This window comes from Ranitomeya variabilis, chromosome 5 (assembly GCF_051348905.1).
Source record: "Ranitomeya variabilis isolate aRanVar5 chromosome 5, aRanVar5.hap1, whole genome shotgun sequence".
Taxonomy (NCBI): domain Eukaryota; kingdom Metazoa; phylum Chordata; class Amphibia; order Anura; family Dendrobatidae; genus Ranitomeya; species Ranitomeya variabilis.
Window position 1 is genome coordinate 364,627,394 of NC_135236.1, and position 14,255 is coordinate 364,641,648.

Genomic DNA, 14,255 nt, shown 5'->3' on the forward strand with positions numbered 1-14,255 from the left:
GGAAGGGGTAAGTGCCTCTCCACCTTCTATATCAGCCAGATGTACCACTTTTCCCCCTTGTCACTTTGCCCACAGGTGGAAATCTTCGTGAAGTTAGTGATGGATTATTTCAATAAAATAACCAATTATAAAAAAAAGAGATAATCTTACAGTCATGCAGAGGGGGGCGCTACAAGAAATTAAAATGTGGGACGATGTTGTCATAAAACCAGCAGACAAGGGGGGAAATGTGGTCATCTGGCCTGTGGAGAGGTACGAGAAAGAAGCCTTTAGGCAATTGAGGAACCGAGACACCTATACCTCATTATCACAAAACCCCCTCCCTAGGTTCCAAACCCAACTACAGAATATTCTTGAAATGGCATTTGAAAGGGGGATCATTAATAAAAAAAACCTTGGGCGGGTTACTCGTCCAATGTCCGGTGATACCCACCTTCTACTTGCTCCCCAAGGTCCACAAAGATCTTGTCTCCCCCCGGGGCGTCCGATTGTCTCTGGCATGGGAGGGCTGTGTGATGCAACATGCAAATTTATTGAACATTATTTAAAACCACAGGTTGAGATGCTGCCCTTCTATGTCAGGGACACTACGGACGTCCTAAGACGGGTTGATGGCCTTGTCGTGGAGAAAGACATGCTACTAGTGACGGCGGATGTCGAATCATTATACACTAGCATCCGCCATGTGGATGGGATGCGGGCCTCCAGGTTCTTTCTGGAATCCAGCAATCTGGATCCTGATTTACGTGAGCTGGTGTTGGAGCTGTTGGAGTTCATCCTGACACATAATTTTTTTGTTTTTAAGGATCGTTTTTTTTCTCCAGCGACAGGGCACTGCCATGGGGCGGCCTGTGCGCCGTCCTATGCTAACCTATTTTTAGGTTATTGGGAACGTGAGATTTTTCAGGGTGGCGCACAGTCCACCCCCCAAATTCTTGGGTGGTATAGATATATTGATGATGTCTTGTTTATATGGCATGGCCCTGTCCTGGAGTTACAGGAATTCATAGTAGGATTGAACAACAACGGCTCCAACATCAGGCTCACGTATACATATCATTCTAGCGAGATCTCCTTCCTTGACATCACGTTAAGGGTTCAGGAGAATGGTTATATTTACACGGATATGTATAGGAAGGAGACCTCGGTTAATGCGCTTTTGCATTCAACCTCATCCCATCCACCCTCCACAATAAGAGCCATCCCAATAGGACAGTTTCTTCGGGCTCGAAGGATCTGTGCCTCTAATTCACTTTTTGAGAGGCAAGCTGTGGACCTTGGGGAGCGTTTTAGACAGCGTGGCTATAGTGGTCGTGCCATCAAGAAAGGATATATGAGGGCTAAAAAGACGTGTAGGAGTGACCTTCTGGCTGAGAGAAGGAAGATTAAACAAAAATCGTGGGATGACCAACCCAGGTTTGTGTCCACATTTAATCATAAATGGGACGAAATGAGACATATTCTGAGAAAACATTGGCCCGTCCTAACCACTGACCCATTGCTCGGTAGGTGCCTGTCTGACCAACCTCTTATGATGGCACGTAGGAGCAGCAATATGAGAGACATACTCGTGCACATTCACTACGTGGCTAAAATACCAGACCCATTTAAAGCAGGGAGACAAAAAAATGTTTTTTTCCCATGTGGTGACTGTCTCGCCTGTAAAAATCTTGTCAGGTCCGTAGCATTTGTTTCATCGGACGGGAAGCGTGAATTCAAAATTAAAGAACACATTACATGTAGTACAACTTATGTTGTATATTATGCCACCATCGTATTTCTTTGAAATAAAACAATAATAATTATTAAAGCAATTTTGGTGTGCCGGAGTTTACTCATACAATATCAGGTATATAGCAGGGGTGTACATATATATACTGTACATTACATGGGTATACAGCAGAGTGTATATATATTATATAGGTATATAGCAGGGTGTACATACTGTATATATACTGTACATTATATGGGTATACAGCAGGGCGTGTATATATTACTCCGATATATAGCAGGGGTGTACATATATATATATATACTGTACATTATAGTGGTATACAGCAGGATGTGTATATATTACCCAGGTATATAGCAGGGGTGTACATATATATACTGTACATTATATGGGTATACATATATTACACAGGTAGATGGCAGGGGGTGTACATATTATATTGGTATACAGCAGGGTGTGTATATATTACTCAGGTATATAGCAGGGAGTGTACATATTATAGGGGTATACAGCATGGTGTGTATATATTACACAGGTATATGGCAGGGGTGTACATATATATACTGTACATTATAGGGGTATACAGCATGGTGTGTATAAATCAGGTATATAGCAATGGGTGTACATATATATACTGTACATTATATGGGTATACAGCAGGGTGTGTATATATTACTCAGGTATATAACAGGGGTGTACATATTATAGGGGTATACAGCATGGTGTGTATATATTACACAGGTATATGGCAGGGGTGTACATATGTATACTGTACATTATAGGGGTATACAGCAGGGTGTGTATAACTCAGGTATATAGCAGGGGTGTACATATATATACTGTACATTACATGGGTATACAGCAGAGTGTATATATATTATATAGGTATATAGCAGGGGTGTACATACTGCACAGGAGCTGATGGATGGAACCTCACACACAACATGGTATGATGTCATGTGACTGTGATGTCACAGTAGACGCCAGAGACCGGAACTCAGAGATAAGGTGACGTGGCATCGCAGAAAGTCAGAACACAGAGACCAAGTGACTAGGACTGCAGCTCAGGTAACAGAGGGATGAGAGAAAGCAAGGTAAGTCCACAGGAGCTTCTCTGGGGCAGGTGGTTCTCATGACAGGGACTTGTGAAGTATTGGACAACTAGTACTGGGCAGTGTGGATTTCTGGCAGTCAGTTTCATCAGCCGCTGACAACAGCCATTTTAATCCACATGAGACTGCAAGCGGCTCTTACTGGGTCGCTGACACCCATTGTTCATGTATATATTTATAGGGATATATTACTTAGGTACATAGCAGGGGGTGTACGTATATATATATATATATATATATATATATATATATATATATATATATATATATATATATATATACACAGGGTGGAGAAAAAGTAGGTGGACAGAAAATAACATTTATTTTTATTTATATATAAAATTATATTTACTAAAACAGGCATAACATTGACAATTAAATTTTATTCTGAACAATAATACAAAAGCCTTTACATTTTAGCAACGCAGGTGCTCAAACTGTTTTCCATCACAATTTGCACAGCTTTGAAGTTTGCCTTTTACGCTTCGACAAACATTTTTGCACAAGACTCTTTGGGTATTAATTTCTTGAAATGCATCTCTTATGTAATTTTTCAAATTACTGACACTTTTTGGTTTTCGACTATAAACTTTGTCCTTGAGAACGCCCCAAAAGAAAAAATCCATTGGGGTCAAGTCTGGTGAACGTGCCGGCCAATCAAGTGGGCCTGTTTGGCCAATCCATTTATTAGGAAATATTTCATCAAGATACTTGTGGACTACTCTTGAATAATGTGGAGGGGCTCCATCTTGTTGGAAATAAAGGTCATTTGAATTAGGCTGTTGCTGTAACTGGGGAACTGCTTGATTCATTAGAATTTCGAGATACTTATCTCCTGTGAATATTCCATAAAAAAAAAGGTCCAAAAACACCAAAACTTGAAATACCACCCCAAACATTGACACCAGGCTCATGTAGTTGTTGCTCTAATGTTAAATGCATGTTCTCATTATTCCAGTAAATACAATTATGTCTGTTAATATGGCCAGATAATTTGAAAGAAGCTTCATCACTCCACATAATGTTATCTAAAATTACAGATTTTCTTCAATTTCGTTAAGCATAATCTCACTAAATTGCAGCCGCTGTATCTGGATCATCGTCCAATAAACCATGAATTAGACATGAACGATAAGAGTCTGTGAAAAATTTAAATTGGAATCTGATTGGTTGCTAAGGGCAACTGAGTCAGTTTCACTTTACACCATGTTTGATAAATCTCCCCCTTCATTACCCTGTTACACATACTGGCCACCTACTTTTGGACCACTATATATACACTCACCGGCCACTTTATTAGGTACACCTGTCCAACTTCTTGTTAACACTTAATTTCTAATCAGCCAATCACATGGCGGCAACTCAGTGCATTTAGGCATGTAGACATGGTCAAGACAATCTCCTGCAGTTCAAACCGAGCATCAGTATGGGGAAGAAAGGTGATTTGAGTGCCTTTGAACGTGGCATGGTTGTTGGTGCCAGAAGGGCTGGTCTGAGTATTTCAGAAACTGCTGATCTACTGGGATTTTCACGCACAACCATCTCTAGGGTTTACAGAGAATGGTCCGAAAAAGAAAAAAAATCCAGTGAGCGGCAGTTCTGTGGGCGGAAATGCCTTGTTGATGCCAGAGGTCAGAGGAGAATGGGCAGACTGGTTCGAGCTGATAGAAAGGCAACAGTGACTCAAATCGCCACCCGTTACAACCAAGGTAGGCCTAAGAGCATCTCTGAACGCACAGTGCGTCGAACTTTGAGGCAGATGGGCTACAGCAGCAGAAGACCACACCGGGTACCACTCCTTTCAGCTAAGAACAGGAAACTGAGGCTACAATTTGTACAAGCTCATCGAAATTGGACAGTAGAAGATTGGAAAAACGTTGCTTGGTCTGATGAGTCTCGATTTCTGCTGCGACATTCGGATGGTAGGGTCAGAATTTGGCGTAAACAACATGAAAGCATGGATCCATCCTGCCTTGTATGGAGCATCTTTGGGATGTGCAGCCGACAAATCTGCGGCAACTGTGTGATGCCATCATGTCAATATGGACCAAAATCTCTGAGGAATGCTTCCAGCACCTTGTTGAATCTATGCCACGAAGAATTGAGGCAGTTCTGAAGGCAAAAGGGGGTCCAACCCGTTACTAGCATGGTGTACCTAATAAAGTGGCCGGTGAGTGTATATATATATATATATATATATATATATATATATATATATATATATATATATATATATATATATATACATACATTATAGGGGTAAACAGCATGGTGTGTATATATTACTCAGGTATATAGCAGGGGTGTACATATATATACTGTACATTATAGGGGTATACAGCAGGGTCTGTATATATTACTCAGGTATATAGCAGGGGTGTACATATATATACTGTACATTATAGGGGTATACAGCAGGGTCTGTATATATTACTCAGGTATATAGCAGGAGTGTACATATATATACTGTACATTATAGGGGTATAAAGCAGGGTGTGTTTATATTACTTAGGTATATAGCAGGGGTGTACATATATATACATTATAGGGGTATACAACATGATGTGTATATATTACTCCAGTATATAGCAGGGGTGTACATATATATATATATACTTTATAGGGGTATACAGCAGGATGTGTATATATTACTCAGGTATATAGCAGGGGTGTACATATATATATATATATATATACTGTACATTATATGGGTATTCAGCAGGGTGTGTATATATTACTCCGGTATGTAGCAGGGGTGTACATATATATATACTGTACATTATAGTGGTATACAGCAGGATGTGTATATATTACTCAGGTATATAGCAGGGGTGTACATATATATACTGTACATTATAGGGGTATACAGCAGGATGTATATATATTACTCAGGTATATAGCAGGGTGTACATACTGTATATATACTGTACATTATAGGGGTATACAGCATGGTGTGTATAAATCAGGTATATAGCAATGGGTGTACATATATATACTGTACATTATATGGGTATACAGCAGGGTGTGTATATATTACTCAGGTATATAGCAGGGTGTACATACTGTATATATACTGTACATTATATGGGTATTCAGCAGGGTGTGTATATATTACTCCGTTATGTAGCAGGGGTGTACATATATATATACTGTACATTATAGTGGTATACAGCAGGATGTGTATATATTACTCAGGTATATAGCAGGGGTGTACATATATATACTGTACATTATAGGGGTATACAGCAGGATGTATATATATTACTCAGGTATATAGCAGGGTGTACATACTGTATATATACTGTACATTATATGGGTATTCAGCAGGGTGTGTATATATTACTCCGGTATGTAGCAGGGGTGTACATATATATATACTGTACATTATAGTGGTATACAGCAGGATGTGTATATATTACTCAGGTATATAGCAGGGGTGTACATATATATACTGTACATTATATGGGTATACATATATTACACAGGTAGATGGCAGGGGGTGTACATATTATATTGGTATACAGCAGGGTGTGTATATATTACTCAGGTATATAGCAGGGAGTGTACATATTATAGGGGTATACAGCATGGTGTGTACATATTACACAGGTATATGGCAGGGGTGTACATATATATACTGTACATTATAGGGGTATACAGCATGGTGTGTATAAATCAGGTATATAGCAATGGGTGTACATACACTCACCGGCCACTTTATTAGGTACACCATGCTAGTAACGGGTTGGACCCCCTTTTGCCTTCCGAACTGCCTCAATTCTTCGTGGCATAGATTCAACAAGGTGCTGGAAGCATTCCTCAGAGATTTTGGTCCATATTGACATGATGGCATCACACAGTTGCCGCAGATTTGTCGGCTGCACATCCCAAAGATGCTCCATACAAGGCAGGATGGATCCATGCTTTCATGTTGTTTACGCCAAATTCTGACCCTACCATCCGAATGTCGCAGCAGAAATCGAGACTCATCAGACCAAGCAACGTTTTTCCAATCTTCTACTGTCCAATTTCGATGAGCTTGTACAAATTGTAGCCTCAGTTTCCTGTTCTTAGCTGAAAGGAGTGGTACCCGGTGTGGTCTTCTGCTGCTGTAGCCCATCTGCCTCAAAGTTCGACGCACTGTGCGTTCAGAGATGCTCTTAGGCCTACCTTGGTTGTAACGGGTGGCGATTTGAGTCACTGTTGCCTTTCTATCAGCTCGAACCAGTCTGCCCATTCTCCTCTGACCTCTGGCATCAACAAGGCATTTCCGCCCACAGAACTGCCGCTCACTGGATTTTTTTTCTTTTTCGGACCATTCTCTGTAAACCCTAGAGATGGTTGTGCGTGAAAATCCCAGTAGATCAGCAGTTTCTGAAATACTCAGACCAGCCCTTCTGGCACCAACAACCATGCCACGTTCAAAGGCGCTCAAATCACCTTTCTTCCCCATACTGATGCTCGGTTTGAACTGCAGGAGATTGTCTTGACCATGTCTACATGCCTAAATGCACTGAGTTGCCGCCATGTGATTGGCTGATTAGAAATTAAGTGTTAACAAGAAGTTGGACAGGTGTACCTAATAAAGTGGCCGGTGAGTGTATATATACTGTACATTATATGGGTATACAGCAGGGTGTGTATATATTACTCAGGTATATAGCAGGGGTGTACATATTATAGGGCTATACAGCATGGTGTGTATATATTACACAGGTATATGGCAGGGGTGTACATATATATATATACTGTACATTATAGGGGTATACAGCAGGGTGTGTATAACTCAGTTATATAGCAATGGGTGTACATATATATACTGTAGGGTATACAGCAGGGTGTGTATATGTTACTCAGGAATATAGCAGGGGTGTACATACTGCACAGGAGCTGATGGATGGAACCCCACACACAACACAGTATGATGTCATGTGACTGTGATGTCACAGTAGACGCCAGAGACCGGAACTCAGAGATAAGGTGACGTGGCATCGCAGAAAGTCAGAACACAGAGACCAAGTGACTAGGACTGCAGCTCAGGTAACAGAGGGATGAGAGAAAGCAGGGTAAGTCCACAGGAGCTTCTCTGGGGCAGGTGGTTCTTATGACACGGACTTGTGAAGTATTGGACAACTAGTAATGGGCAGTCCGGCCATTTTTTTGGAGAGATGGATCATTTGGATTCCAAACGGATCCCAATTTATTATATGCTAACCTATGTATGCAAATTATGGTAAAATCAACAATCAATCAACAATCAAATGTGAATGAAACCCTGTCCACCTACAGTCAGCCAATAGCAGAATTACTGAGGGTGGATGTCTAACATTCAGTTTCATCAGTCACGGACAACAGCTATTTTTGTCCCCATGAGACAGCAAGCAGCTCTCACTGGGTCGCCAGTGCCTGGAGAGTGCCTGGAAAGTATCGGAGGCCACACCCCAATTCGGATGGTAGCGGAGGCCACACCACAGTTCGGAGGGTACCGGAGGCAACACCCCAACTCAGAGGGTATCGGATGCCACACCCCAACTCGGAGGGTACCAGAGGCCACACCCCCAGAGGCCACACCCCAACTCGGAGGGTACCGGAGGTGACACTCCAACCTGGAGGGTACTCGGAGGCCTCATCCCAATTCGGAGGGAACTGGAGGTCAAACTACAATTCAAAGGTTACCATATGCCACACCTCAACTTGGAGGGTACTGGTGGCCACATCCCAGCTCGAAGGGTACCAGTGGCCATACCCCAACTCAAAGGGTACCGGGAGTCCACACCAAAACTCAGAGTGTGCCCAGAAACCACACTCGGAGGGTACCGGAGGCGACACTCCAACCCGGAGGGTACTCAGGGGCCACATCCCAATTCGGAGGGAACTGGAGGCCACACTACAATTTGGAGGGTACCATATGCCACACCCCAACTCGGAGGGTACTGGTGGCCACACCCCAGCTCGGAGGGTACCAGAGGCCATACCCCAAGTCAAAGGGTATGGGGAGGCCACACCAAAACTCAGAGTGTGCCCGGATACCACACTCCAACTCGGAGGGTGCCCGGAGGCCACACCCCAACTCGGAGGGTGCCTGGAAGGTACTGGAGGCCACACCCAAACTCGAAAGGTATAAGAGGCCACACCACAGCTCGAAGAGTACAGGAGGCCACGCCCCAAAAGGCCACATTTCAACTCGGAGTGTACCGGAGGCTACACCCCAGCTTGCATCGTACCACAGGTCACACCCCAAATTAGAGGGTACCGTAGACCTCACCCCAACTCGGAGGGTATCGGAGGCCACAACCCAACTCTGAAGGTACTCTGTGGCCACACCCCAATTCAGAGGGTATCGGAGGCCACACCCCAATTCAGAAAGTATCTGAGGCCACACACCAATTCGGATGGTATCGGAGGCCACACCCCAACTCGGAGGGTGCCCAGAGGCCACTCCCAAACTTGGAGGGTTCCCAGAGGTCACACCCCAACTCGGAGGGTGCCTGGAGGCGACACCCCTTCTCGGACGGTACCGGAGGCCAAACCCCAACTCAGAGGGTATCGGAGGCCACACCCCATCTCGGAGGGTGCATGGAGGCCACACCCCAACTAGGATGGTAACAGAGGCCACACCCCAACTTGGAGGGTACCAGAGGCCACACCCCAACTCGGAGGGTACTGGAGGCCACACCCCAACTTGGAGGGTACCAGGGGCCACACCACAATTCAGAGTGTATCGGAGGCCACACCCCAACTTGGAGGGTACCAGAGGCCACACCCCTACTCATAGGGGACCGTATGCCACACCCCAACTTGAACGGTACCCGGAGGCCAAACCCCAACTCGGAGGGTGCCCGGAGGCCACACCCAAAATCGGAGGATACGGGATGCCACCCCCCAATTTGGAGGGTCCTGGAGACCCCATGCCAACTCAGAGGGTATCTGAAGGCCACACTCAAACTCAGAGGATGCCTGGAAGATAATGGTTGTCACACCACAACTCGGAGGGTACTGGAGGCCACTCCCCAATTCAGATGGTATCGGAGGTCACACGCCAACTCGTAGGGTATCTGAAGGCCACACCCAAACTTCTAGGGTGCCTGGAAGGTATCGGTTGCCACCCCCCAACTTGGAGGGTACTGGAGGCCACACTCCAACTCGGAGGGTACCAGAGGCCACAACCCAAGAGGCTACACACAAACTTTGAAGGTACCAGAGACCATACCCCAACTCAGAGGGTACCACAGGCCACACCAGAAACCACACTCCAACTCAAAGGATTCCCGGAGGCCACACCCCAACTTGGAGGGTGCCTGGAAGGTACTGGAGGCCACACCCCAACTCGAATGGTATAAGAGGCCACACCAAATCTCGAAGAGTATCGGAGGCCACACCCCAACTCAGAGAATACCGGAGGCCACACCCCAGCTCGCATCGTACCAGAGGTCACACCCCAAATCGGAGGGTACCGTAGACCACACCCCAACTCGGAGGGTATCGGAGGCCACACCCCAACTCTGAAGGTACTCTGAGGCCACACCCCAATTCAGAGGGCATCGGAGGCCACATTCCAAATCAGAAAGTACCTGAGCCCACACCCCAACTTGCATCGTACCAGAGGTTATACCCCAACATGGAGAGTACCGTAGACCACACCCCAACTCTGAGGATACCAGAGGCCACACCCCAACTCTGAAGGTACTCTGAGGCCACACCCCAATTCAGAGGGTATCGGAGACCACACCCCAAGTCAGAAGGAACCAAAGGCCACACCCCAATTCGGAGGTCCTGTAGGACACATCCCAACTCTGAGGGTACTTGGAGGCCACACCTCAATTCGGAGGGTACCAGAGGCAACACTCCAACTTGGAGGGTATCGTAGGCCAGACTCCAACTCTGAGGGTACTCAGAGGCTACATCTCAACTCGGAGGGCACCGGAGACCACACCCCAACTTGGAGTGTACCAAAGGCCACACCCCTACTCGGAGGGTACCAGAGACCACACCCCAACTCAGAGGGTACCACAGGCCACACCGGAAACCACACTCCAACTTGAAGGAAGCCTGGCAGCCACACCCCAACTCGGAGGGTGCCTGGAAGGTACTGGAGGCCACACTCCAACCTGAAGGGTATAAGAGGCCACACCAAATCTCAAAGAGTATCGGAGGCCACACCCCAAAAGGCCACACCCCAACTCGGAGAATACCGGAAGCCACACCCCTGCTCGCATCATACCGAAGACCACACCCCAACTCGGAGTGTACCAAAGGCCATACCCCAACTCGGAGGGTATCTGAAGGTCACACCCAAACGTCTAGGGTGCCTGGAAGGTATTGGTTGCCACACCCCAACTCGTAGGGTACTGAAGGCCACACTCCAACTCGGAAGGTACCAGAGGCCACACCCCAAGAGGTTACACACAAACCTTGAGGATACTGGTGACCACACCACAACTCAGAGGGTACCATAGGCCACACCCCAACTCTGAAGATACTCAGAGGCCACACCCCAATTTGGAGGATACTCAGAGGCCACACCCCAATTCGGAGGGTACCGGAAGCAACACCCCAACTCGGAGGGTATCGGATGCCACATCCCAACTCGGAGGGTACTGGAGGCCACATTCCAACTCGGAGGGTATCAGAGGCCACACCCCAAGAGGCTACACACAGACTTTGAGGATACTGGAGACCACACCGCAACTCAGAGGGTACAGTAGGCCACACCCCAACTCTGAAGATACTCAGAGGCCACACCCTAATTTGGAGAATATTCAGAGGCAACACCCCAATTCGGAGGGTACCGGAGGCCACACCACAATTCGGAGGGTACCGGAGGCAACACCCCAACTCAGAGGGTATCGGATGCCACATCCCAACTCGGAGGGTACCAGAGGCCACACCCCCAGAGGCCACACCCCAACTCGGAGGGTACCGGAGGTGACACTCCAACCTGGAGGATTTTCGGAGGCCACATCCCAATTCGGAGTGAACTGGAGGCCACACTACAATTCGGAGGGTACCGGAGGCCACACCCCAACTCTGAAGGTACTCTGAGGCTACAACCTAATTCGGAGGGTATCGGAGGCCACACCCCAATTCAGAAAGTACCTGAAGCCACACCCCAACTTGCATCATAGCAGAGGTTACACCCCAACTCTGAGGGTACCGGAGGCCACACCCCAACTCTGAAGGTACTCTGAGGCAAAACCCCAATTCGGAGGGTATCGGAAGCCACACCCCAATTTGGAGGGTCCTGTAGGACACTACCCAACTCTGAGGGTTCTTGGAGGCCACACCTCAATTCGGAGGGTACCAGAGGCAACACCCCAACTTGGAGGGTATCGTAGGCCACACTCCAACTCGGAGGGTAGTGGAGGCCACTGTTGTGGATTCTGTTTTTGGGCTCCCTCTGGTGGTTACAACTGGTACTGGGTGACTTTGGTGGGTTGCGGTTTCTGGTTTCCACCTGTCCATCAGTGGCTGGGTATTTCCTATTTAACCTGGCTTTCCTGTCATTCCCTCGCCGGCTATCAATGTATCAGTGTGTCTCTGTTACCTTTGCTACCTGCTCCTAAAGTCTTCAAGACAAGCTAAGTCTGGAATTCCCTGTTTCTTGTTTGCTTTCATGTTTTTAGTCCAGCTTGCAGATATGTAATCCTCTGCTGCTGGTTGCTCTAGTGGGCTGAAATTACCACTCATGTACCATGAGTTGGCACATGAGTTCAAGTAATTTCAGGATGGTATTTTGAAGGGGTTTTAAAGCTGACCGCGCAGTTCACCTTTTGTATCCTCTGCTATCTAGCTTTTAGCGGGCCTCATTTTTGCTGAATCTATTTTCATAACTACGTTTGTGCCTTCCTCTCATTTCACCGTCATTATATGTGGGGGGCTGCTATTTCTGTGGGAATATTTCTCTAGAGGCAAGCGAGGTCTGTGATTCTTCTGATAGGGGAAGCTAGATCTCCGGCTGGCACGAGGCGTCTAGAGTCCCCCCAGGAACGCTCCCCGGCTATTGCTAGTTGAGTGTTGAGGTTCAGGATCGCGGTCAGCTCAGGTTCCATCACCCTAGAGCTCGTCCTGTTTTTTGCCCGTGTTCTGTTGTTAAATTCCCTGCCATTGGGAACATGACAGGCCACACCCTAAAGTACAGTATGCCACACCCCAAATCGGAGGGTACCGTAGGCCACACCCCAACTCGGAGTGTGCCTGTAAGGTACCAGAGGCCACACCCCAGCTCAGAGGGTATCGGAAGCCACACCTACACTAGTATGGTATCGGGGCCACACCACAGCTCAGAGTGTACCGTAGGCTACACCCCAACTCGGAGGGTGCCTGTTAGGTACCAGAGGCCACACCCCAACCCGAAGGGTATCGGAGACCACACCTCAGCTCGAAATGTACCGGAGGCCACACCCTAACTCAGAGGGTATCGGAGGCCACACCCTAGCTCAGGGGGTACCGGAGGCCACACCCCAAGAGGCCAGACTGCAATTTGGAGGGTACCAGAGGCCACACCCCAACTCGGAGGTTACCAGAGGCTACACTCCAACTTGGAGGGTACCAGAGGCCACACCCCAACTCGGAGGGTACCCTAGGCAACACATCAGCTCGCAGGGTGCCGGAGGTCAAATCTCAGCTCAGAGGGTAGCGGAGGCCACACCCCAACATGGAGGGTACCCGGAGGCCACACCCCAAATCGTAGGGTATGGGATGCCACCCCACAACTCAGAGGGTACCAGAGGCCACAACTCAACTCGTAGGGTACCGTAGGCAACACCTCAGCTCGGAGGGTACCAGAGGTCAAAATCCAGCTCAGAAGGTAGTGGAGGGCCCACCCCAACATGGAGGGTACCCGGAGGCCATACGCCAACTCGGAGGGTTTCTAAAGGCCACACCCAAACTCTGAGGGTGCCTGGAAGGTACTGGTTGCCACACCCCAACTCAGAGGGTACTGGAGGCTACACCCCAATTCGGAGAGTATTGGAGGCCACACGCCAACTCGGAGGGTTTCTGAAGGCCACACCCAAACTCTGAGGGTGCCTGGAAGGTAGCGGTTGCCACACCCCATCTCGGAGGGTACTGGAGGCCACACCTGAAGAGGCTACACACAAACTTTGAGCTTAACGGAGACCACACCCCAACTCAGAGGGTACCGTGTGCCAGATCCCAACTCTGAAGATATTCACAGACCACACTCAGAGGGTATGTTAAGGCCACACCCAAACTCTGAGGGTGCCTGGAAGGTACTGGTTGCCACACCCCAATTCGGAGGGTAACGGAGGCCACACCAAAATTCGAGGAGTACCAGAATCCACATCCCAATTCGTAGGGTATCGAAGGCCACACCCCAATTCGTAGGGTACCCGAGGCCACACCCCAACTCTGAAGGTACTCTGAGGCCACACCCCAATTCAGAGGGTATT